The sequence below is a fragment of the Culex pipiens genome, chromosome 3 (assembly GCF_016801865.2).
Source record: "Culex pipiens pallens isolate TS chromosome 3, TS_CPP_V2, whole genome shotgun sequence".
Lineage (NCBI taxonomy): Eukaryota > Metazoa > Arthropoda > Insecta > Diptera > Culicidae > Culex > Culex pipiens.
This window is the reverse complement of record NC_068939.1, coordinates 13,039,758-13,066,533: the sequence shown is the minus strand read 5'-3', so window position 1 is coordinate 13,066,533 and position 26,776 is coordinate 13,039,758. Positions and strand designations below refer to the sequence as shown.

The following is a 26,776-nucleotide window of genomic DNA, read 5'->3' as shown; positions in this document are numbered from 1 at the left end:
CTCCCGAAATCTTACAAAACACCCAGAACATCACCACATATCGGTAGACTAGTTACGGTTGTAGACCCATTGACCGTTACTCCCGGGACTCTACAGAAGACCCAGAATATTACCACACATCGGTAGACTAGTCCCTGAACCACCCTGAGGCTATCTGAATATGATCTGAGGTCGAAAACTTCTGACCTCTATCTTGTTACGGTGGTAGACCCATCGGCCGTAACTCCCGGGACTTTACAGGAGACCCAAAACATCACCACATATCAGTAGACTAGTCCCTGAACCTCGCTGAGGCTATCTGGATATAATCTAAGGCCAAAAACCATCGACCTCTGCCTTATTACGGCGGTAGACCCTTCAGGCGTAACTCCCGGGACTCTACAGAAGACCCAGAACATCACCACATACCGGTAGACTAGTCCCTGAACCTCCCTGAGGCTATCCGGATAAGATCTGAGGTCTAAAACTACCGACCTCTGCCGTGTTACGGCGGTAGACCCATCGGACGTACCTCCCGGGACTCTACAGAAGACCCAGAACATCACCACATATCGGTAGACTAGTCCCTGAACCTCGCTGAGGCTATCTGGATATTATCTAAGGTCAAAAACCATCGACCTCTGCTTTGTTACGGCGGTAGACCCGTCGGTCGTAACTCCCGGGACTCTATAGAAGACCCAGAACATCTCCACATATCGGTAGACTAGTCCCTGAACCTCCCTGAGGCTATCTGGATATGATCTGAGGTCAAAAAACACCGACCTCTGCCGTGTTACGGCGGTAGACCCATCGGTCGTACCTCCCGGGACTCTACAGAAGACCCAGAACATCACCACATACCGGTAGACTAGTCCCTGAACCTCCCTGAGGCTATCCGGATAAGATCTGAGGTCTAAAACTACCGACCTCTGCCGTGTTACGGCGGTAGACCCATCGGACGTACCTCCCGGGACTCTACAGAAGACCCAGAACATCACCACATATCGGTAGACTAGTCCCTGAACCTCGCTGAGGCTATCTGGATATTATCTAAGGTCAAAAACCATCGACCTCTGCTTTGTTACGGCGGTAGACCCGTCGGTCGTAACTCCCGGGACTCTATAGAAGACCCAGAACATCTCCACATATCGGTAGACTAGTCCCTGAACCTCCCTGAGGCTATCTGGATATGATCTGAGGTCAAAAAACACCGACCTCTGCCGTGTTACGGCGGTAGACCCATCGGTCGTAACTCCCGGGACTCCACAGAAGACCCAGAACATCACCACATACCGGTAGACTAGTCCCTGAACCTCCCTGAGGCTATCCGGATAAGATCTGAGGTCTAAAACTACCGACCTCTGCCGTGTTACGGCGGTAGACCCATCGGTCGTACCTCCCGGGACTCTACAGAAGACCCAGAACATCACCACATACCGGTAGACTAGTCCCTGAACCTCCCTGAGGCTATCCGGATAAGATCTGAGGTCTAAAACTACCGACCTCTGCCGTGTTACGGCGGTAGACCCATCGGACGTACCTCCCGGGACTCTACAGAAGACCCAGAACATCACCACATATCGGTAGACTAGTCCCTGAACCTCGCTGAGGCTATCTGGATATTATCTAAGGTCAAAAACCATCGACCTCTGCTTTGTTACGGCGGTAGACCCGTCGGTCGTAACTCCCGGGACTCTATAGAAGACCCAGAACATCTCCACATATCGGTAGACTAGTCCCTGAACCTCCCTGAGGCTATCCGGATAAGATCTGAGGTCTAAAACTACCGACCTCTGCCGTGTTACGGCGGTAGACCCATCGGACGTACCTCCCGGGACTCTACAGAAGACCCAGAACATCACCACATATCGGTAGACTAGTCCCTGAACCTCGCTGAGGCTATCTGGATATTATCTAAGGTCAAAAACCATCGACCTCTGCTTTGTTACGGCGGTAGACCCGTCGGTCGTAACTCCCGGGACTCTATAGAAGACCCAGAACATCTCCACATATCGGTAGACTAGTCCCTGAACCTCCCTGAGTCTATCTGGATATAATCTAAGGCCAAAAACCATCGACCTCTGCCTTATTACGGTGGTAGACCCTTCAGGCGTAGCTCTCGGGACTCCACAGAAGACCCAGAACATTTCCACATATCGGTAGACTAGTTCCTGAACCTCCCTGAGGCTATCTGGATATGATCTGAGGTCAAAAAACACCGACCTCTGCCGTGTTACGGCGGTAGACCCATCGGTCGTAACTCCCGGGACTCTACAGAAGACCCAGAACATCACCACATACCGGTAGACTAGTCCCTGAACCTCCCTGAGGCTATCCGGATATGATCTGAGGTCTAAAACTACCGACCTCTGCCGTGTTACGGCGGTAGACCCATCGGTCGTACCTCCCGGGACTCTACAGAAGACCCAGAACATCACCACATATCGGTAGACTAGTCCCTGAACCTCGCTGAGGCTATCTGGATATTATCTAAGGTCAAAAACCATCGACCTCTGCTTTGTTACGGCGGTAGACCCGTCGGTCGTAACTCCCGGGACTCTATAGAAGACCCAGAACATCTCCTCATATCGGTAGACTAGTCCCTGAACCTCCCTGAGTCTATCTGGATATAATCTAAGGCCAAAAACCATCGACCTCTGCCTTATTACGGTGGTAGACCCTTCAGGCGTAGCTCTCGGGACTCCACAGAAGACCCAGAACATTTCCACATATCGGTAGACTAGTTCCTGAACCTCCCTGAGGCTATCTGGATATGATCTGAGGTCAAAAAACACCGACCTCTGCCGTGTTACGGCGGTAGACCCATCGGTCGTACCTCCCGGGACTCTACAGAAGACCCAGAACATCACCACATACCTGTAGACTAGTCCCTGAACCTCCCTGAGGCTATCCGGATATGTTCTGAGGTCTAAAACTACCGACCTCAGCCGTGTTACGGCGGTAGACCCATCGGACGTACCTCCCGGGACTCTACAGAAGACCCAGAACATCACCACATATCGGTAGACTAGTCCCTGAACCTCCCTGAGGCTATCCGGATATAATCTGTGGTCAAAAACCACAGTCAAATCGCCTACCTCATACTTGTACGGCGTTGAACACATAGGCCTTAACTTGACGAAGTTTCGGATGATCTAGAACATCGTAAACCATGTAAATTTGGTGTAGCTGTGTAGCTGACTTTATAACGATTCCAAAACACTATAAATTTGTATAGTTTAGTTGATTTTTTATAAAAATATAGCCCATGTCTCCCATATAGCCAAAATCCCATATGCCCTGTACCTCGCATATGCAACTCTTGCGACAAAACCGAATCAGGTGGAATGACTCGTATATGCAAAGTTGCATATGCGAGGCGCTCTTATACGAGGTTTAACTGTAACACCAATTTTTAAAAAGCTCACCAAAAAAGTACATTTGCATTCCATAACATCGTTTCTGTGTCCAGATTTGAATGCTTCTGATATTAATATGAATTTTTAAATTTCCCGAGAAACGCAAATATTTTTTTTAGGGCAATTCCCGGGACGGGAAACTGGACGCTCTACTGATAACGAAAGAATATTCTTTTAAAACCTTTTTTCTAAATTTGCGATAACTTGTGATGATTTTAACCATCCCAATTCTCTACATCTCTATTGCTATTGCTGATAAAGAGAGAAAATTTCGAATAATGAGTTTCAACGCTTATTTTCGAATTTTCTATTGATCCAATTTTTTATGTTTAAAAAAGACACCAGTGTGGTTTTTTAACCTTTTGAACAAAATATTATCTGATTTTTCAATCATGACACGAGCAAAAAAAAGCAAATAACTCGATTTTGTCCATTAAGAAAATTGTAGAGAATTTCTGAAGCTTACTTTTCAAACCTTTTTTTCAGAGATGGTCAAAGACAAATAACAATATAAAATTAAAAATTTTCTGAAAGTTCAAACTTAAAATGGACGACTATCAAGATGTTGAGAATCTGGTTCAGGTACACAGAAAAAAATAATGTAAATTTGGAAGCTTTAATTTTGGAAGGTTGAATATTACCTCTTTTATGATGTAATTTTACCTCAATTTAGACTGAAAAAGTGACATTACAACAGAAAAGTGGTTAAATTACACATTTCCAGAGGTAAAATTAAACCTTTTTTCTGACATAAAAGATGTACCCCTTCCCAGATGTAATATTACCATGATTTTTTTTTCTGTGTAGAGTAGGTTCTATACCCAATTATCAATTCCTAGACAACTTGGGCTTAGACAATTATCACATCACATGACGAAATTCAGTTATATGAAAATTTCCACAAAAATACCTATTTTTCCTAACATCAAATGATCGGATATTTGTCATAGATTTCGATGGTAATAATATTTTTGTTAAATACTAAAAAAATCACAATGATACGTATATTCGAAAAAAATATACTGAAAAAATCAGATTCACACAACATGGGTATCAAATGATCGGAAATTTTTCATACATCTCGATAGTAATAAATTTTTTTGATAAATACTCATAATTTTCACAAAACTACGAATTTTCGAAAAATATTCAGAATGTCTAGTTTTTACAATATGGGCATCAAATGATTGGGATTTTTTCATACATTTAGAAAGTAATATTTTTTTTTGTGAAATACTTAAAACTTTCACAAAACTTCATATTTTCGGAAAAATAGTCAAAGCTTAGTTTTTTTTATCGAAATGGAAATATTTTTTTAAATACTCAGAATTTTTATAAAATTTCATGCTTAAAAAAACTCAATATTTCTGTTTTATCCATATGAGTATCAATTGATCGGATTATTTTTTGAAAAAAAAAAGAAGTTTGATGTATTTTTTGCAAATATGTAGTTTTGCGAATAATGTCAGTGTTTAAAAAAAATGTGTTATTAATTTTGAAATGAATAAAAATAGTATAATTCTCACATTGTAAAAATAAAATTTTCAGTTTTTTTTAAATACGTAGTTTTGTGAAAATATAGAGTATTTTAAAAAAAATCTGTTTTTTTTAATGTATGAAAAATTACCGATACACATGCATAAAAACTGAAATTATAGTTTTTTTTGAAGGACGTAGTTTTGTGACATTTTCGAGCATTTTTTGACATGTGTGTTATAATTTATGAAATGTATGAGAAAACCCTGAACATTTGCTACTCATATTGTGAAAAACTTAATTTTTTTTTTCGTAAATACGCATTTTTAAAAAAGTGTGATGTAACTTTTGAAATGTATGAGAAATCCCCGATAATTTGATACCCATTTTGTAAAAAAACATAAATTTTTAGCATTTTTTTTCGAAAATACGTAGTTTTCAGAAAGATTTGAATATTTCACAAACGAATATCACTACTAGCGAAATGCATCAAAAATCCCGATCATTTGATGCCCATATTTTAAACTTTTCGAAAATTCTTAGTTTTGTGAAAATTTTGAGTATCTAAAAAATGTGCTATAACTTTCGAAATGTATGAAAAAATCTCGATTGTTTGATACCAATGTTGTTAAAAACTGAATTTTTCAGAATATTTACGATTTGTGAAATTTTGAGTTTTTAACAAAAAATATAATTTGAATCGAAATGTATGACAAATTTCCGATCATTTGATACCACTGTAAAAAACGAAAATGTGATTATTTTTTCGAAAATATGTAGTTTTGTGATTTATTTTAGTATTTTGAAAAATGTGCTTATGAAATGTATGAACAAATCTAGACCATTGGATACCATTACGACATTAACAATAATTATGAGTATTTTTTCGTAAAACATTTCATTTTCAAAAGAAATTAATAATACGTATTTTTGTGAAAATTTTCGTGTAATTTTGATTGCCATGGAAAGCTGACATCATCTCAATGATTCCAAAACACTTTTTGTTTTTTTTTTATTTTGAATGATTTTTCATAGGATTATCAGTCGAATCTCTGGTTGTCAATATCCAAGGGACCGTCGAGGAAGAAAATCATCAAATTATAGAACGATGCAAAATGAAGACTCGATTGAAAATATTTTTTTCTTGATACCCAGCTATGGGAGAGAATCATGGCAACGTCCATCAAACAAAAACAAACTAATGTCAAACACCCTTCAAAGCTTCGTTTCGCCAATAAAAATGTCTATGCAAGCCATGAGAAAGTGAAATTATTGACAACTGGAAGAGATTTTTAAAGCAAGCAGAATCCAAGGGACCGTCGAGGAAGAGATCCTTCAAGCAAGACAAAATATCGAGGAATGAAGATAATTGAAGTATGCAGACTGAAGGGACTGAAGAATTCATCGATAGATGGAGAATTATTGATATCGAGAAGATCGACAGCCAGAGAGTCGACTGTAGACAATTTCTTCCAAAAAAGCAAAGCAAAGCAATCTACTTTAACGACCCCCGGGTCTTTTGTGATCTCTGTTGCAAGTTTCTGCTCATTTCTAGGCGTCCGTAGGTTATGTGTGATGAGTCACCCAAAACCTCTTTTATGCAAATGGACCGACGTTTTACTTCCTCATCCGATAGAAGGCCAGGAGGATAAGGCGGAAATTGAACTGGGCCGTGCTTAACCGAGGCAGCTGAACGAACCATTACCGGGGCAGTGCAAACCGAGGCGTGCTAAACCGGGACATGACTGTAGTCTTAATCATAACCTACAACTTTGCTGAAGACACTATATCGATCAAAAAGTTCCTTATCAAGATACAGTTTGTCAAATATTTGCATAGCTCTTTTCTACGGACAACCTCCCCAAATTTGTATGGAGAGACCAATGTTTCAAAATGGCTTTTTATGCCTAAGAAATCGATGGACAAAGTTTCTAAATAAAAAAGTATAATAATAAGTAGATTTGCGAAATTTGCACAAAAAAAAATTCTTGATATCCTTCCGGATTAAATGAAACAAAAATCATATAAATCATGTTAAATATCTTGCCGCTGCCAAAATTATTAAAAAATGTTTCGAAGATATTTGGAATTCAGTATGTATTAAAAAATACTTTTTCTACAATTCATTCTCCTTATCGCGTGAAATTGCCCCACAATTTCACTCCACAATCTCTATTGACTCGCGGAGCGGCTGTGGAAAACTGTGTTTTGTTTGCCTTTTCCCCCCTCACTATCTGAAAGCTTACAAAGCTCTCGATAGGTCTTTCACTTCTCCGTGGAGGCCAGCTGCCCCACAACGCGGTTGACATTGCGATGCACTATCCTGTGTTGTGCCCGTGTGCAACCGTAGTTCAAATAAAACGTTGCCTCCGACATTGGCTTTTCCACCGACAACCGACGATGACGGTGATGCACAGTGACTATTATTCCACGTGGAACGTGATTGAGGCTAAATGAGCGGCAAAGTTGCCTTTTTCCCCTTTCTTTCTCTATTTGCGTGTTTTTCCCTGGTGGAAAAGTGTTGTCCTTTTTTTTGCGCTGTTGCTTTTGTCACTGCCCCCGCTTGTCAAGTGGGGGAAAACCCGGGAAAGCTTTTAAGTCTGGCTTTTCCAGCCACTCCGCCACAAGCTGATGGTGATTGATCGATTAAGGGCTGCCTCCGTGGTGTGGCCACACGAGGGATTTGCTGGTTGTGACGGAGTTTTGCTTGTCGTTTGAAATGGGGGGTTGTTTTATTTAGAGTGTAGTGGCTTTCGAACAGGAAGATTGCATGTTTTACAGATTTGTTTGACTTTTTAATTTTCATTACTATGATTATGTGGGAGTTATGTCATTATGTCATTTTTGTTTCATCAAAAAGTGATTAACCTATTTCCACCTTCTGATCAAGACAAGCTACCTTGACGGTTGACGAGTCCCCCTTTTTCGGGAAGTCCATCAAATGGTCGTGTTAATAAATAATTACCATTCCGGTAGCGAATTAGCACACAACCATCATCCAGCCCTCCATTAGCTCAACCTTATCAACTGGGTCAAATGTGTGCCCAAGTGTCAATGAATAAACAACAGATCACCCAATTTTTTTTTGTTCGGGGTTGAGCCAGAATAAACAGCAATTTGTCTAGTGCCCCGGTTGTGACGGGGTGGGAGGGAAATTGTCTGTCTAATTAACGGGTGGGAACTGTTCCCACCGAGTGAAATCTCACAAGGTCGTAAATAGTTCTAACGACAACGCCAAGTCTGGGATGTTTGCACAAAATCGAGGGGAACGCTGCGCGGGGGAGCAATAAAAAGTGTCTACAAAGGGGGTGCTAAATGTGGTTTGCGGAGAATCTTGCCAAAAAGAGACAAAAAACGCATAAAAACCGAACGGGACTAGACTAGCGTGAGGTTGGAAATTATGCTGGCATAACCTTCTGGAAGTGCAAGACAGCACACCTTAAGGTGAATAGGGTAACCAAATATATAGATTTGAAGAATACTTTCGATTATATTAGTCACAAACAATATACAACTTTGCATAGAACAGATATTCAAGTTACAATTTCTTTTGCAAGGAAGGATTAATTTGAGCAAATCTCTGAGATTTCGGTCATTCTATTTTTTGAACTATTTTGGTACCTTCGGTATGCCAAAAGAAGCCATTTTGCATCATTAGTTGGTCCATATAATTCTCCATACAAATATGATGCATAAAAATTCAAAAATCTACATCTTTTGAAGGAATTTTTTGATCGATTTGGTGTCTTCGGCAAAGTTGTAGTTATGAAAACGTACTACACTGAAAAAAAATTATACACGGTAAAAACATTTTTGGTGATTTTTTATTCAACTTTTTGTCACTAAAACTTAAATTACAAAAAAAACTTTAATTTTTATTTAATTTTTTTATTAATTTTATTTTTTGATATGTTTCAGGGGACATAAATGCCAACTTTCCAAAATTTTCCAGGCTGTGCAAAAAATCTTTGACCGAGTTATGAATTTTTTAATCAATACTGATTTTTTTTTAAAAATCGCAAAATTGGTTACAAAATTTTTGAACTTCAGTGTAGTGAAATTTTGATAAAGTGCACCGTTTTCAAGAGCCGTTAAAAGCCATTTTTAGGTTATATAGAGAATTTTCTCAGCTTTTTAAAAATATTTTTTTTAAAAGTGAGCAAACATGTGCACTAATTTAAAAAAAATGGAAAACTGCGGCTATTTTCAAAAAACATACATAAGAATGGCTTTAACTTGAAAACGGTGCACTTTATCAAAATTTCACTGTAGTACTTTTTGATTGCGAATTTGATTTTACATCGAAAAATGAAGTTGAAAAATGTTTGCGACCATTTAAACAGGGTTGCGAATGAGCGAGCGAGCCAGAAGCCGTGCTCGCTCATTCATGAGCATGAGGACTTAACAGGTAGCTCGTGCTCGCTCATGCTCATCGCATGCGCTCGCGCTCAATGAGCGCTCATCAGCAAATCAGGTAGATTTTTAGTATTGTTGATGAATCTGGCACAGGCCAATTGGATTGCCACTTTTGAAGATAATTTCAACGCAAAAAAGGGACATGAACTCATCAAAGTTGCATTGTTAATTTAATTTTGGTTAACCGCGGTAAATTTTCATGATTCGTTGGCGTCGAACTGTCAAACATTGATCGCGGTGGATTGCGGGGGATACTTTTCTACAACAGTTTTTTGTGTGATCAATGTTTAATGTTAAATGCTTTGGTGGATTTTTGTTAATTCGAAATATTTCAAGAAAATTTACCACGGTTAACCAAAATCAAATTAACAATGAAACTCTAATGTTGTCAGCCTATAATTTTTTTCAGAGTTTGATAATTAAGAAAACTAGTTTTGATTAAATTCCCGATAAATGAAAAATGGCTGATTCGCAATTAAGGTGTCTTAATTTGCTTAGAATCCCAGACACTCTTTTTAGCTTATTTATCTTTCAAATTTAGAGTAAACTGTCAAGGAACGGAACGGAACGGGATGGCAATCGTTTTTTTTTATATAAAAACATGTTTTTACTTGTGAGCACGCTCATTTTACATTTATTTCTTTGGATCGGCTCCAGCATATAAATAAGATAATTGATGTGAAAATTATCTAAGACAAAGATTCTACATTTATTATGCAAAATTATTTACAAAAAAAATACTAAACAAGATGAGGTGCCCGGGAATTAAAACATGACGAAACGTATTATCAAGAAAACATTTTTGTGAGTAAAGATCTTAATGTAACACCTTAACTCTGACTCCAAAACAAGCTTAAAACAAAAATTATGAAAAATAACTTCATCCAATATTATTAAGATTAGCCTATTCAAGCCTCTATTTAAAAAAACAACCTCGAAGCTCTGCTGAAAAAAAGTTATTATCGTTTACCCGGTACAGGTAAAAAAAATGCCGCTCATTTTGCTCAATGAGCAAAAATGAGCGCGAGCGCGAGCAATGAGCATTTTCGCTCATAAAATAAATGAGCAAACACGAGCACGAGCAAACGTGAGCTAGCTCGCGTCGCGCTCCTCCTCACGAATGAGCGAAAAATGCTCGCTCATGAGCGGATGAGCGCTCAAAATCGCAACACTGCATTTAAATTAAATGAATTAAAAAATTAATAGCTCGGTCAAAGATTTTTTGCACAACCTGGAAATTTCTGAAAAGTTGGCATTTGATGTCCTCTAAAATGTATGTATGTATGTATGTATGATCCCCATACCCGCAGGCAACTTGGTCCCGAAACACATGTGAGCGCTAGGTGAACAATTCGATCATCTTTTACTCCGTAATCTGTACACCCACGTGCATAAGTTTTTTTGCACGAATTTTAATGCTACAAATACCGGCGCATAAAATAAAATGGTTTCCCTTTTCCCTCCCCAAGAGCCGGAAATTTGTAGCGGGTGTAGGGACACTTTGCATAGACGCCCTTGTCCCCATCACGTCACTGAGGGTATGGAGCGACGAGAAATTAATAAGCATGCCCCCTCAGCCGAACCTTCATTAGAGAAGCAGGCAATCCACAACTCACAGCGAACGACTAAGGGGACACCCTACCGCGTATATAATAAGGTTGGCGTAGGTTGACTTAAGTGAAATGTCTGAATGTTAGTGTAGATGAAAGAATATGTTGTTATTCAAATAGGAAAGGTCTCACCAAATTAGTAGTCCATGGTTTAGGACATTTTGCGAATGTCTCAAGCTTGATGGAACTTGCGATCAGTTAGCCGAATTCTTGCACCACACGAACCACAGCAACCGGCTTGACCTTAGAAGTATCCGGACGATGGCCATCACTCAGCACACTCAATCAGGAAGCAAATGCTTGAACCGGTTGGAAATGTTGAAGGAAATTCTCGTACACATCCAGCAGTACTTGAATGATGTTGGTTCAATAAGGACACTTTTGGCACACGGGGCTGGGACAACAGGAACGTTTCATCGATGGCCACTTCTTAATTTCCACTGCTCCCACAGTTAACACATCGCCGAAAAGGACAGCAAAGTCTCCAAAATGTTTCAAATTTTACTATTTTAAATGAAATCTATAGACCAAAAAATGACAGAGAAAAAACAACGCGTCCGGTCGTACGCACGGTTTACTTCGATCTCCTTCTGAAAAGTTGGCATTTGATGTCTCCTAAAACATATCAAAATATAATAATAAATTAAATATATTGTTTTTTTACAAGTCAAGGTACTTAACAGTAAGTGACAAAAAGTTAAAAAAAATCATCAATTTTTTTTTCAGTGCAGTTCTAATCCTTACCTACAACTTTGCCGAAGACACCAAATCGATCAAAAAAAATCTTCAAAAGATACAGATTTTTGAATTTTATACATCATTTTTGTATGGACAGCTGCCAAATTTGTAAAGAAAATTATATGGACAAACTAATGATGCAAAATGGCTTTTTTTTTTTGCATACCGAGTTTTCAGTCGGATAAAAAAATTAAAAAATTAAGATTCTAAAAAAAGACCGATTTTGTAGAGAATTGCTCAGTTAAACTTCAATCATAGCGATTTGTTTAAATCAGCAAAAGTGATAAAATTTTATTAAATTAAAATGTGACTTTGTTTGCTTCTATTTCGAAGATTTATTTCAACTTTGAGTTTTTGAAATTGAATTGAAAGTATAAGGAACGTGAAGCGATTGTGTCTTTTACGAAAAACTCTTTCAAATTCGTCATCATTTGTGCAAAAAAAAAACAAGCACCAAATAAACCCACACGTGTGGCCACAACACACAAGACAACCCTCACAAGCTATTCAAAAATTTCACGCTGCGGTACATTCTTTCAAAAAGCATTTTTTTTTCTCTCTGTTACCACTCAGCATTTGAAGTAGCTTTTCATAACAGTTTACGGCACCGAAAACGAAAACGGGAACCAGCGGATAGAGACACATCTTTGTCTAAGCTCGGGCTTAGCTAAAGCTTCTCCAAGGGTGTTTGCCTTCATTCTAGGACAATTTCGAAAACAAAATTGGTTTGCTTTGAGTGACTGTGAATGCAGCTCTGTAATTTGCTGTTTGTTCTCACAGCAAAGCCACCAAAGTTTACGAAAACTGCTGGTAATCTTGTTTTGGGAATGTATAAACCGGAAGCAGCTGAAACTTTTCGGAACCAACGAGGAAGGAAATTAAATTCAACTTCTCAAACCGAACCGATGAACGTATTTGAGTCATTTTTCATGTCAACTGAGTACACTTTCAGGACTCGTCCTTCACTGATTTGTACTAAACTTGCAGGGAACGTAAATTTTTCGAGTCAACAGAAAAACCAAGTTTGGTTACCTCTAAATGAGTTTTTTTGCAGTTTATTTTTTAGAACATGGTATTGACCTAATTTCCCTTTTTTTGCTTTTTTTAATTCAAACACCATCGTGTTCCCCGGACAATTTTGCATAAGTATCACTGAAAACCTCAGAATAAACCAAACCTCTGCCGAGAAACAGCCTCCTAAGATAAAAACTTTGAATTTTCTATTCAAAACTGGTTGCATCAAATAGCGAGGCGGTATTTACAATGCCAAACAAACAATAAACTCGAACTTGTTATTGTTTGATAGTTTTTCAAACTATCAAACAAAGCAAAATGTATGCAGGCTGACGTTTCTGCAAAGGAAAAACATTGTTTGGTTGTTCTAGTCTAATACCGCCTTAAGTCGTTGAATTGCTAACCCCTGAATGTAGGCCTGACGCTAGCTTTTTCTATAAGAAATCTGGTTTGGTTTCTTCAATAGATTTTTATGTAAAATTGTCCGGGGAACACGATGGCGATAATATGAAAATTTAACAAAAATATAAAATAGATCAAAATTACATTTTTAAACTTTAAACTAAAAATAAAAATATTGGACAATTTTCAATGCAACCAGAAGAAAATCTTTAGTTTAATACTTGCAAAGTTATGAGTAAAAGACAAAAAGTGTTTTTAGAAAATCGTCAAAATAGGGTGTTGATTATTTTATTAACGTGATTTTCGCCTAGAGAGGTCAATCGTCACACAGAAAAAAAAATCATGGTAATATTACATCAGGGGTACCTACATCTTTTGTGTCAGAAAAAAATGTGTAATTTTACCTCTGAAAATGTGTAATTGTACCACTTTTCTGTTGTTATATCGTTTTTTCAGTAAAAATTAAGGCAATATTCAACCTTCCAAAATTACAACTTCCAAATTTACACAATTTTTTACTGTGGCACTTGTCAAAAAAGGTGGTGGTGCACAAAATAAAGGGATGGATCCAATCGGCACCAAACTTGAAATTTCTGTTAACCTTTCTTAAAATTTGGTCCAAATCGGTAAAGGTCGAGTCCAAAAACGTTATCAGTTGACGTGGAACGTAGAAAATGGACCACAGTTTTGTATGTTTTTAATTGACATGAGTTTGGACCGAGCCAGATAAGGGTGATGAGCTTTGTTGGTCAGGAGGAGGAAGAAGAAAAATAAGGTTGTCTACGAGTTATGACGAGGGCGATTATAAATATTTGCACATTAAAGTTGAGATTTTGTGAGCATGGTGATAACGCTGATAAAGGGTAGCCGGTGAGTAAGGCAATTTAGGTTAGTTTGGAAATTAAGAGAAATTATTTACTTTATAGTGTTTACAAAAAGACAGTTTTCTTTTTTGGAATTATTGTTTTCAAAAAAAAATCCAATATTTTCCAGAATTTTCTTGACATTTAAAATCAAAACGCTAATCGTAAATGCAAAAAAACCCTTTCTTCTTGAAATGCCTTCATCATCGTCGCCGTTGCTTATCATTAATGTGCCTCTCTTCTGAATTCATGACGTCGTTGGCGTCGGTGATGACGCTAAAACAGCCGCCAACGGAGACATAATGCATCCTTTATGGACTTCCGTTTTTTTTTCCCCTTTCATTCTAGTTTTTTTCCTTCTATTTTCTGGTTCTTTTCTGTATATCGCATAATGTGTGCATGAACACTCCACTTTTGCGCTATTCAATGCATTCAGGGCACTTTTGCTTGAAAATGGAATGACACTGTTAAAAGTTTAACTTTAAAAAACTTTTATTTTGTATGGTTATGTTATGTTTCTTTTAAAAATCATGTTCGAAAAATAAAGTAATGTTTAATTTTTCAACAATTTTTTCCAAAGTGTTATTTCCAACTTTTTCAACACCAACAAAAAGCCTTCCGCTACTTGGCGCTGAGCTGTAGCTTTTCCTCAAGGCGACGTTTTTTTTTTTTGCTTTCTTCTAACCCACTGAGACAGTAAATCCGTTAATGTATTCATTTGCACGCCGGTAACATGTTCAAGGTGGCTGCGCTAGAAGAGATGGCGACGCTTAGAATAAATATGCGTCCCCCAGCTGGGCTGCTGCTGCTTGGGGGTGGTGTGCAACATGAAAAGCATTTTTTTTTTTTTGTGTTTGGTTCGCTCAAAGTGGAAAGAGAGGCACACTTTAATGATTAGCAACGGCGACGATGAAGGGAAGAGATTGTTTTTGATTCACGATTAGAGTTTTTTTTTTATTTTAAATGGCTATAAATGTCTGGAAAATATTGGATTTTTTTTTTCGTTATTCCAAAAAAGAAAACTGTCTTTTTGTGAAGTCTTTAAATTAAATAATGTATCTTCATTTCCAAACTAACCTAAATTGTAAAAACTCCAGATGAGATAAGGTTTTTAGCTTAGCTTAGCTTAGCTTAGTTGACCGTACTCTAACCGAGCATAAAGCTCGCAATAGCTAGGTTGGCGCCGACAAGGCAAATAAATGCGTCAGGAATGTGCCGAATGACACATTACCACTCATTTGTCCTTTTGGTCGACTCCTCACGATCAACGGGGGAAGTGGGGGAGGGATGTGATGATTGGATACCCTATAGTGATGCCTAAGAACTTAGACGACCTCAAGGATATCCGGATTTGGAAGGGGAAAGGGATTGATGGGATACTTCACCGACGAATGAAGTAGTGGGCATTGGTTGTTAAATAAAATGAAAATTGAAATGCAGTACAATAATAAGGATAAAACAAGAACGCTCTCACAAAATTCTGGGATCAGCCAACCTGCTCCGTAAACTCCGATGTAAACCCCCGCTTCCTTGGCATCTCATGCACTGCCGGATGTGGACACCGCAGTCACGACTGCCGCCGTCACCGTTGAACTGGTTTCCTCCGGAGTGAGCTCCATCTCGAATCGTTTCTTCTTCGCTTGAGGTACTTCCACTTCACGGCTTCAAGTTTTTGTTGTTCAAACAATTTCTTCTTATGAAAAATCAATAAGCCAGAAATTTTGAATAATACGTGGCGGATCGAAACATAAGCGCGCCCGCACACCACGACTACTACGATCAATCGTTCAACTCCAAATGAGAAAAGGTTTTTGGGTTTTTAATTCTTGAATTTCTTAATTATTTTGTTCATTTTTTATATATTACATTTCAGTTGCTATGAACAAATTCAAATACAAGTTTTCTATTTAAGTATAAATTATCACCACCAAAAAAAAAAGGTTTTTGAAATCCCCTCCTCCTCTTAATCACAATTGATCACATTTGTGACACGACTGATGTTATTATTTTCGGGCGCAAATTAACCTTCAAATTAGCATTGGTTTGACAAATTGCACGCTTAAAAAGACATTACCACAGTCGTGTCAAAATGAGTTAAATTGCTTGCAGACAGTTTCTGACCAGCAGTGAAATGAGTACCAAATGGGTCAGTGTAACCCTCGTCGGAATCATTCCTGAGCCCAAGTGTTCAAAAAGCATTGATCCAATTTCGTACACCAGATCTGGACGACGGACTTCTAGCCGGAGAAACTGTCGAAGATTCCAACAAACCGGTGTCATTTTTCTACGTTGATTATTACGGTGGTTTTAGAGGTGCAATTGACACTGGTGAACTGTTGCGACGCAACCCCTGTGTGATGATGGAACCTTCGTACGCGCTTGTACGAGATCAGATGACCTTCTACGGTACCTGCAACTACGACAAAATGTTCCAGCTGAAGATCAACCGTTCTAATGGGACATGGAGAGCTGCAGTGCAGTTATCGGCCGATTATAGTTTAGCTTATTGGGATAATGATTTTGAATTGTCGTGGCAAGGAATCAACTATACAGTTATTTCAAAAGGAAGAAATTATTTTTTTGGTTTAACTCTTGTTGATCTCTTACTCTATAAACAAAAGATGAACGTTCAGGACGTACGTTCCTTACATCCGGAAATGAATCGATATCCTAGTAAACTATCTGATGAGAGTTGTCAGTGCCTGAATGGATCTAGTTTCAACTATCGGAAAAGGTGACTTGCACTTAGCCCTTAAACGAATGATGCAGAGTAAAATAAAAGTATTAAAAGAACTTGTTTTTGACAATTATTAGTTTCGAAGATGAATGAATATTAAAATCCAGCAGAATCAATGCAACCTTATTTGATTAAAAAAAACCTGTTGAAAATAGATGCATTTAAACATATTCCAAACACCAAAATAATGAGGTCTTAAACTAACTAGTCAAATTTTGTACAAAATTCTGCTCAATTACTATCATTATCTCATGCACTATGACCAGATTAGGGCTAGGAAAATAATAAATAAATCACCGCTTGCGTGACTTCTTGTGACAGGTCCCGAGCAGACGGAAATAACTTGGGAATAACAATTTTTGATATTTGAAAATACTAGGCCAATAACATTTTATGTTATTTATAACAAGATTTGTTATTCGTCGTAATGATTTTTTTGTTATTGGATTGTTATTGTTATAACAGACTAATCAAATTTTTAGTTATTCTTCGAACAAATCTTTGTTATTATTTTTTATTATTTTAACAACTAATCCGATCATCCCAATAACAGTTGAAGGTATTCTTCCATAACAAAAAATGTTATTCCAAAGTTGTTTTGGCTTTCAATAAATATCAGACCGATAACAAATTTTGTTATGATAACATAAACTGTTATTAAACTCTTATGCAAAAAATGAATTTTCAAGAAGTTTCCATAACAGCTTCTGTTATTTCAACAGTATTTGTTATTGAAATGGCATGAATTTTGTTATTACCGTCTGCCCGGGGTGCTATCTTTTTACAGTGGACGTGTCATCATCGAATGCGTTTTAATGGAATTTTATGTCAAACATCTATGTTTTAAGTTAATTCACCGTTCATATAAAAAAATATTGAAAAATGTTACTTTTCGATACTAGTGCTGAAAAGTTTAACTTTTCAGCACTTTTGTTCCATTCTTTTATTTTTTCAAATTCAAATTCAAATTCGGTTTTATTGGTGAATAATCAGATACAATAAGTTCTTTTGAGGTACAAAACAGAGTTTTGGAGTTCCTTTCAGCTGTGTGTTACATCATAATCCATTTTGGAACAGTTATTGCTAGTTAATAAAGGTGTTGCCAAGAGTAAGAAAAATAAAGAAAAAAAAAACTTACTAAAACTGCAAGGGAAAGGGGATAGAAATAGAGAAAGCTTAAAACTAGATCACAATTTTTTATCCTTTATAGATGTGCTTAATCATCAGCTCCCCGAGGGCCAGAAATTGCTCCGCCTTGTTACGGCAGGTCCGAAACCGCGTCATCATCTCCCCCGCGAGAGCAAAGAACTCCGGCAGGGTAAAGAGATCTTCCCCGGTGACTCCTTGCTGGGTCGCATCGCCGCTACCGGCAGCGACCACGCTTGCAAACGACCGCCCCCATCCAGGAGGGAACGCTGGGTTGTCCGCTGGAACCGTACGCTGGCCAGCTGCAGGAACGGCTGCGCTCGTACTTCGCTGAGGAGGATGGGACGCTGCTGCTTTCTTCTTCCTCTTTTCCTGCTCCTCGAGGTAGGACTTCCGCGCGACGCATCCGCGGTAATTACCGGTATGGTTACCGCCGCAGTTCGCGCACTTTACGCGCGGCTTGGTTTGTTCTGCGTTTTCCCCCAAGTCCGCCTTTCGTGGCAGTGCGCACACCTCCGAGAGGTGTGACTCACCGCACTTCACGCAGCGGGGCCGGAGGTTGCAGTTCCGCGAGCCGTGGCCGAATTTCTGGCAACGGTGGCATTGCGCTGCGTCCGTCGGATTTTTGGAGTAAAACCGCCAGTTTACCCAAAAACCGTCCAACGCCTTAGTCCGCCGCAGGTCTTGAATTTTGACGGTGCCGCGGTCGAAGTACAACAGGTACAGTGTGTGTGTACCTGTGACGGTTGTCTTCCGCGAGAGGACTTTTATGTCTCGCGGCGTTATTCCGACACCCGAGAGGTGCTCCTTGAGGACGGAGATCGGGCGGTCTTGATACCCCTGCAAGACGACCTTAACAGCAGTCTTCTGCACGGGGTCGAATGTGTAGAAATTGAAGTTTTTACGCTTCAATTTCTCCACAACCAGGTCGAAGTTCTTTTGGTCAAACGTGAACACTTGCACTGACGATTTACCTATTTTGAGGCAGTACACGAGGCCTTCCAGCTGCTCGTCAACATCGTCCGCCAACGTGTCCAAAACGAAAATTGGTGGTGGTCGTCGTTCCTTTGGAGTAATTACTTTTTTTGGCGAAATCACTTTCTTCCGTGTACGACCATCGTCGTCGTCGTCGTCGGTAGTGCTACCGTCGGTGTTGTTGTTGTTGCTTTCCTCGTCACTCAGTCTCGCGAACTTGTTACTGGTGGGAATGTTGGCGGATGTTGAAGCGCCATCGGTCGACGGATTGCCGGAAGTAGCTGAACGGAGCCTTATAGGGCTGCGGCCCTGGACACGGTAATTAGGGTGTAATAACTTGGGGTCAAATCCTTTGGCGCACACACTCCCCGGCGCGATGGCGGACGACGCGGCGTTGGTTTGTTTACCTTTTTGCACACGGCCGGTAGACGAACTTCGCGGGTTTTTCGAGGCCGCACTCGAACTGCCACGGCCACGGCCGGCCCTTGGCATGCTGTTGGAGCAAACTCGCGGCTAATCACGGTAAATTACGGCGAAAAATTTCGAAAAAACGATGGAGCACTGAGCACTTGACTGCTGCTTGCACTCGTGCGTACACGGAGGTGATTCTTTTATTTTTGGCAGAGAAAAAGAGAAACAAAAACTGAACAAGATAAATGTAAAACATAAAACAAAAGAAGGAAAGTTGTTCAAAATAATATAGAGGATTAAGCCGAAACCAGTTGAATTTTGAATAACCAAACATTCATCTCTTTCTCTTTTCAGGTAAATACAATCAGCCAATCTGAAAGGCGTGTTCTTAGAAATTCCAAGGTAACATTTTTGCCAAACCCACGTTCAGCATGCACTCTGCACAATTACCTTCCCCATTCCCAAATTCTTCCACAATTAAGACCACCATCCATCACGAGGATAAGTGTCTCGCAAAAATAAATAAGAACCGCCACAACGGTTTATATTTCCGTTTGACTGAACTGCACTGCGCCACTCTGGAGGTGCGATAAATTCTCCGGGGGTAATCCTCCACAGCGCAGTGTCATGTTTTTTTTGTGCAAGTAACGTCTTCGGTGACAAAGATCATTCTCTGCTGGAGGGAGCGGGGAGGAGGTGGGATAGACTGATGATAAATAGTGAATGTCACCTTCGGAGACACAAACCGTCGACGACTTGATGCTGAGCGATTTCACGCTCCCTGGAGCGGGAAAGTGCAGCTTTGTTAGCTGAGTGATGTAATTTTATGAGTGTGACGATTTTTACATGATTATTGTGTAATAAATTTGTATACATACATTTAATGTAAAAAAAAACAGTGTTCTTTTACACTCTCGAATGCAATTTGCAAAATACCATTTGATGTTCGTTAGCGATTAACTAAATAAAGGTGCGTTCTGGCCACGATCTGAGCAAATTTCACACCACCGTCCTCTAACCTTAATTGCACGAAAATATGAGCAGAATATCGCACTGCTGCTGTGTCTGTGCGTACTTATCAGCATGCACGAGAAATAATATTTACCCACCAAGTGTAATTAGCAGCGATTATCTTCCATCCGATCTGAGCTCACTGGCTCGTTTTGGCTTTAGTCCATGTTATTTTTTTCTAGGGCATGCAACAGTCACGAGCTTCAAGCTAGGGTGGCTCCAGTTTTGTTTTCTTCACTTTTTTAAAGCCAAAGTCCAAAAGAAAAACTTTCCACACTTTGGTTAGTGGTTTCGTTCAACTTTTCCAGGGGTTCAGAGAGGGGGAAAGTAGAAGTCCCCCCACAAACACAACTGTTGATTCTTCCACATTAATTATTTATCAATGGCGTGCAATCTTCTTCCTCCTCGTTCTCGGAGTCGTTTAGTCGGTCGTCATCGTAAACGTACCAACCTACCTACCTAGTAGCTGGAACAGGTCTAGACCTGCTCTGGACGGACCTATCTGCACACTAGACTTTGTGCTATGTGCTTGGTGAGTGCGGGTACAGATACTTTGGGTTTAGTATGATTGCCCCGGGAGCATCAGCTGTGGCCGTGTGTGGTACGTGTACGACAACAAAGCAGCAGCCAAGTACATAGATGCGAAAACATGAGGTGTTGTGGATCCTAAAAGCTGTGCATATCAACCCCGGTAACACGGTGGAGACTTTGATCATTTAAAGTTATTTTATTTAAATTAAATGCATTATTAACGGAAAAATACCCATTTATGTGAAGAATTTTGTTTTAAAATGTTGTGACAGTTTGGAAGCACCAAACTAGAAAAGAGAAATATTACACATTTTCCATGATAAAATTATTGAGATAAAAACCAGTTACCGAACCATACGGGTTTTGGCAATATCGGTATCAAAACTCAAGTTTTTTTTTTTTTTTTTTTTTTTTTTTTTTTTTTTTTTTTTTTTTTTTTTTTTTTTTTTTTTTTTTTTTTTAGATAGGTGCAGTGCTTCTGGGGACGCACAGTCCGGTTTTTTCGCGATAATTTTCGTCGTAAATGATCGTCAAAAATTATTCTAACTTTCAGTTTTAGTATTAACTCATCAAACTATCGATTTTATGAAGAGTAAAGCGTCATTCATTTACTATTTTTGAAATTTGCTCGCGTTATCTAAATTGTAAAAACAGTAAAAATATACTGATAAGTTCAGCCCATAGCATTACGATAAAAATAAACCATTTTAAATCATCAATTATCTATCTTTCCGCAGCCGGCTGCCTAAGATTTAAAAAATTTCAACCGCTAAACAAAATGCTCATGGTCACATCACTGCCACTCGTGAATCCTGACCTCATACCCATCTACTAACCCCCTCAAAACTCATGTGATACTTTGTCGGAGAAGCAGTCGATTGGGCGGTCTCTATCACTCAAGTATCGGACTAACATTCCCATCCACTTCCCCGTGACCCTACCACTGGTCGTGGCCGGCGCCGGTATTGATCAGCATGATAGGGGCCTTTGAGAAGTTGCGAAGCGAGGAAAGATAGCACCCACTCATCTTCCACGGCTCGTGGATGTAACTTCTGGAGGTCCTGGTCAATAACGGAGTAGCAACTGCGGGTGGGCACCTATGCTTATGCTTATGCTTATCGGTATCAAAACTCAAGTTTTTTTTTAAACTGGACATTAAAACAGTAAAGTTCTTTGTCATATTGGTCATGTGTAACATACACAGAAAAAAAATGGTAATATTCATCAGGAAATGTTGACAGATCTTGTGTCAAAAAATGTAAAATACTCAGGAATTGGTGAATTTTCATCAGTTTCTGATGAATATTCATCAGGGTTACATTTTTACACATTTTTGAGTAATATTACTCAAAAAAGAGGTAATATTCAACCAACTAAATTTTCAACATTCCAAAATTCAAATTTTTTTGCTGTGTAACGCACTATCGCAACAATATATTTTTTATAATAATATTTTTTATGGGTTTACTTGAATGTATTTCAAGAAATAGACATATTTAAAAAAAACAAAAGCTGCTTTGAGGGGCACATCAGTCGGAGAAATTATTGTCTTCCCAATACTGAAAAAAATCTATCAGACGCTAGTAACATTGTAGGATTTCAGAAGATCATTCAAGACTATTTAGGCGTTCATCATAAAACTTATGAACCTCAAAATTTAACTTGGGAATAATTCAAGGGTTGAATAAATAACTTTATCGACCGATTCCAAAGTTTAAAAAAAACTAAAATGCTTTGAAAAAAAAATCTTGATTAACCAGAAGCTAGTTAATGTGCACCAGCTGCTTTAAACTTGAAAACGATGCACCGCAAAGTAAAAATGTAACGTCATTTTCGATTGCAACATTTTCGAGTTTTACAAAAAACATTTTTTCAAAAAAATCATACCTTCGGTCACGGGTCCCCCACAGACCGTTATTATGAAAAAAAAATTTCCACCCAAACCAATGATTGGACATGGTTCCTGAGACCATTCTGCACCTCTGGGCCGAGTTTCAAAATATTTGCCGGCAGAAATTTCGAATACGGTCAGTTTTAGTGTTTCGAGTAGAAATTAAGGGGAAATCACATGTAAAATGCGTAGGAAAAGATCAAAGTTTCAATGTTTTTATTCCAAAACATTACTGGTCATGGTTTTAAATTGTACTAACATGTAGCAGAATGATATAAAAACGATTTACGGCACTGACTTAGCCGGATTAAGCCTAAGTCAAGTAACTTAAGTACATTATTTACAAGTTTATACCTTAATATTGAAAAAAACTCCAACTTCAGAGAATTTTAAGTCAAGGAAAAATAGACTGTTTAAAAATAACTTAAAATGGGGTGGCTTTGAGCCAAAGGGATGACATTTTACCAACAAACGAATAATGATTGATTTGATAAGCTTGAGTTTTACGTTTATTTATTTATTTGTAGACGGATTAATTTGGTCTATTTATTTTCCTACAAAACAATTTGATGATATTGCTACGCAAATCTGCTTATTCTGTTTGAATAAAGCCTGTTGATTAAACATTAAATTAACTAAAATTAATTTAAAATCTCCTGGAAGTGACAAATTTGAAAATGATGCGCATATTTTTCAGTTCTGAATCAATTCCTACTGAAATCAAATAAAACAATCAAAATATTAGGGCAACCAATTTTGTGACTTGGCAAGTTTGTGACATTGCCATTAGAATAAAGTTTTGCTTTTTTCAAACCGTTTACAAATTTCAACCATACGAATGAAATCCAGAGAGTACTTCAGCTATCATTTAGCCCTGTGTATTGATTATAATTAACAAAAGTTTAATGACACAACTTCCCACAGGATTAATATTTCAAACCAACCAATTATTTTTCAATATTGTAGTTATCGTCATGAAATATTATTTTTTTATAATTGATTAAAGTAATGTTGATACACTCATAGTTATTATTCAATAAAACATATTATTGGTCATCAAGAACGTTCACTAATAATGCATTCATCAAAACAAACCCTACTTCTGCCCAATGTGAAAACACAATCAATCCTTCAACAAGCTTGGCATGGCACATTTTTATTCTAATTGCAGTGTCACAAACTTGCCAAGTCACAAAATTGGTTGCCCTAATATTTTGATTGTTTTATTTGATTTCAGTAGGAATTGATTCAGAACTGAAAAATATGCGCATCATTTTCAAATTTGTCACTTCCAGGAGATTTTAAATTAATTTTAGTTAATTTAATGTTTAATCAACAGGCTTTATTCAAACAGAATAAGCAGATTTGCGTAGCAATATCATCAAATTGTTTTGTAGGAAAATAAATAGACCAAATTAATCCGTCTACAAATAAATAAATAAACGTAAAACTCAAGCTTATCAAATCAATCTTTATTCGTTTGTTGGTAAAATGTCATCCCTTTGGCTCAAAGCCACCCCATTTTAAGTTATTTTTAAACAGTCTATTTTTCCTTGACTTAAAATTCTCTGAAGTTGGAGTTTTTTTCAATATTAAGGTATAAACTTGTAAATAATGTACTTAAGTTACTTGACTTAGGCTTAATCCGGCTAAGTCAGTGCCGTAAATCGTTTTTATATCATTCTGCTACATGTTAGTACAATTTAAAACCATGACCAGTAATGTTTTGGAATAAAAACATTGAAACTTTGATCTTTTCCTACGCATTTTACATGTGATTTCCCCTTAATTTCTACTCGAAACACTAAAACTGACCGTATTCGAAATTTCTGCCGGCAAATATTTTGAAACTCGGCCCAGAGGTGCAGAATGGTCTCAGGAACCATGTCCAATCATTGGTTTGGGTGGAAATTTTTTTTTCATAATAACGGTCTGTGGGGGACCCGTGTCGGTTACTACAGATAAATAAATGTCTAAAATCACGAAATATTAGGTAATTAAAATTTTGCACTTAAAAAATATGATTTGGGCTAGAAAATTTTCACGATTTCGCAGACAGCATGAAATACCACAATTTCTGTGAAATCCCGTGAAATTCATAGAATTACTGAAATTAATGCAATAAAAATACATTTTTTTTTGCAAATATTGTTATTTTAAAATGAAAAAAATAAGATTGGTATATAGCTTATTTAAGCGTTATTAAATTTGGCACTTTTAAGCCATTTTTATTCAAATTTTAAGTTTTGGACGCATTGATTGGAAATACCCGTAGCAATTCGGAAATTTTTTAAAAGCTTCCTTTAAAATTTGTTTTTTTACAGTAGCAAAAAAAAGTGCTTCAACGCGGGGGTGTGGATATCGTATAGAACCCACGCTTGGTAGCAGCCTGTGCTAACTAACATTCCCGTCCCATCCCCTCGAGATCTACAAACTGACATGGCGGGCGCCGTTGGTGGCCAACGACTGTTTCCTATTCGCACCGGCTCTAGTTTTGATGATCGTGATGTTTTGTCTTTTCAGCGCATTCATGCATGCTGTTGATAAGGGAAACATCATTTGATCGTTGAAGCGTGTGACCGGTTGTGCTGATGGGATATTACGGTCCTGTTCAGCAATGGAGAAGGACAACCATGGGTGGTCTCTCATGCTCATGCTCATGCTCAGTAGCAAAAAAAAAGTGCTTCAAATTTGATATTTAGTTATTTTTACTTTTCATTGACAAAATACTTTGACATGTTTATTGAAAATTAAGTACAATCATCTGAAAACAAATGCATTTTCCTGCATTTATTGTACTTTCAGTATGATTGCACTTGTTTGAAAAATATTAGTTAAATATCCAGTTCGGCAAAGAGTTTTTTGCATTTTTTTTCTCGGTAAAACTAGTTTAGTTTATAATATAAGTTTTCATCGAAAAAGTGAATGCAATTGATTTAAAACTTTGTGTTTCGTGTATTTTAGCGATTCAAATTAAATTTAATTAAATTAAACTAATGATAGTGTTAAATGTTAGGTTAATAACAATTAACAAATAACAAAAGTGTAATAACAACTTGATTTCTATTTCATTTTAAAGGTACCAAAAAATATTCAGATTGAAAAACGGGGTTGACTTTGGATTTAACATATTATTCGAATCTTAAAAATCAGCCCTTTTCTGAAATTTTTTAGTTTTTTTCTAATTCCTTTGAAATTCCCATACATTTGATTTGATGGTCCCCGTGAAAAACTGCTTGAAAAATCACTTATCTTGGATGCTTAATATATGATTAAGTGTACAACAATCAATCCGGTTGTTTAACATGAGATTTGAAAGGTTATTTAAATATTTTTCACGATCCGTGAAATTTTGTATTTTTGGATAGTGGTGCCCGTGAAAACTGCTTTTTTTTGCGTGAAAAATCACTAAGCCTAAATAACTCAGCAATTCCCCACGAAAAATGCACGATTCTAAAAAAAGATGTCCGATCGGGACCAAAATTAGACTGGGGATCCCCTGCCTAAAACAATTACACCCGTTTATTTTTTCTTTGGCCATAAGAGTGACCTACGTCGTATTAGGGTGGTCCAAAAAAATGTTATTTCCGTCGATCTTTGCAAAAAAATAAAAAAATAAAAAAAATCATCAATCCGTGCCGTTTTAACCGATTTGAGTTGCCTTGGACGCAAATGAAAGATTGGCCTTTCAAGGAAAAATAGTTGAAAGTTTCAAAAATCTATTTAAACTTTGAAAATATTTGCAACGGTCTAAGATAACTTTAATATTTGTACTTTTTTGAGTACTGAAATTTTCGAAATTGAAAGACGCACTTTTGGTACTCAAAAAGAATCATCGCTTAGATTCTAAAGATATTGTAGCTTTAGTGAAAAAGGTAGATTTTTCCGTTTTTGTCATTTCTCCCTGATTTTTTTTTATTTAAAAATTCCTTATCTTAACCTACAATTTTGCCGAAGACAACAAAGAGGTCAGAAAGTTCTTTCTTAAGATACCAAATTTTCGAATATTCACCTCTTGACATAGGAAACATGGACAATGTTGATTTGCGAAATCATTGAGAACTATTCAATTTTGGAAAAAGGGGGTTAATTTAAAAAAAAACTCGATCGCTGCTCAACCGATTTCACAAAATGGTAAACAACAAACTAATCAAAAT

The 26,776-nt window shown here is 37.8% G+C and overlaps 1 protein-coding gene across 6 annotated transcripts in view; it reads left to right on the top strand.

Annotated features, from left to right (window-relative positions):
* The window catches only part of LOC120423495 (rap guanine nucleotide exchange factor 4), a 330,099-nt gene that overhangs the window by 135,646 nt on the left and 167,677 nt on the right, over window positions 1-26,776 (top strand). Inside the window, exon 2 of one of the 6 annotated variants that reach the window (XM_052710983.1) lies at window positions 19,541-19,588. The exons of the other annotated variants lie outside the window; for them this stretch is intronic. The gene's annotated coding sequence lies outside the window, so the exon portion shown is untranslated. The remainder of the gene's footprint in view (window positions 1-19,540; window positions 19,589-26,776) is intronic. 6 annotated transcript variants of the gene reach the window in all.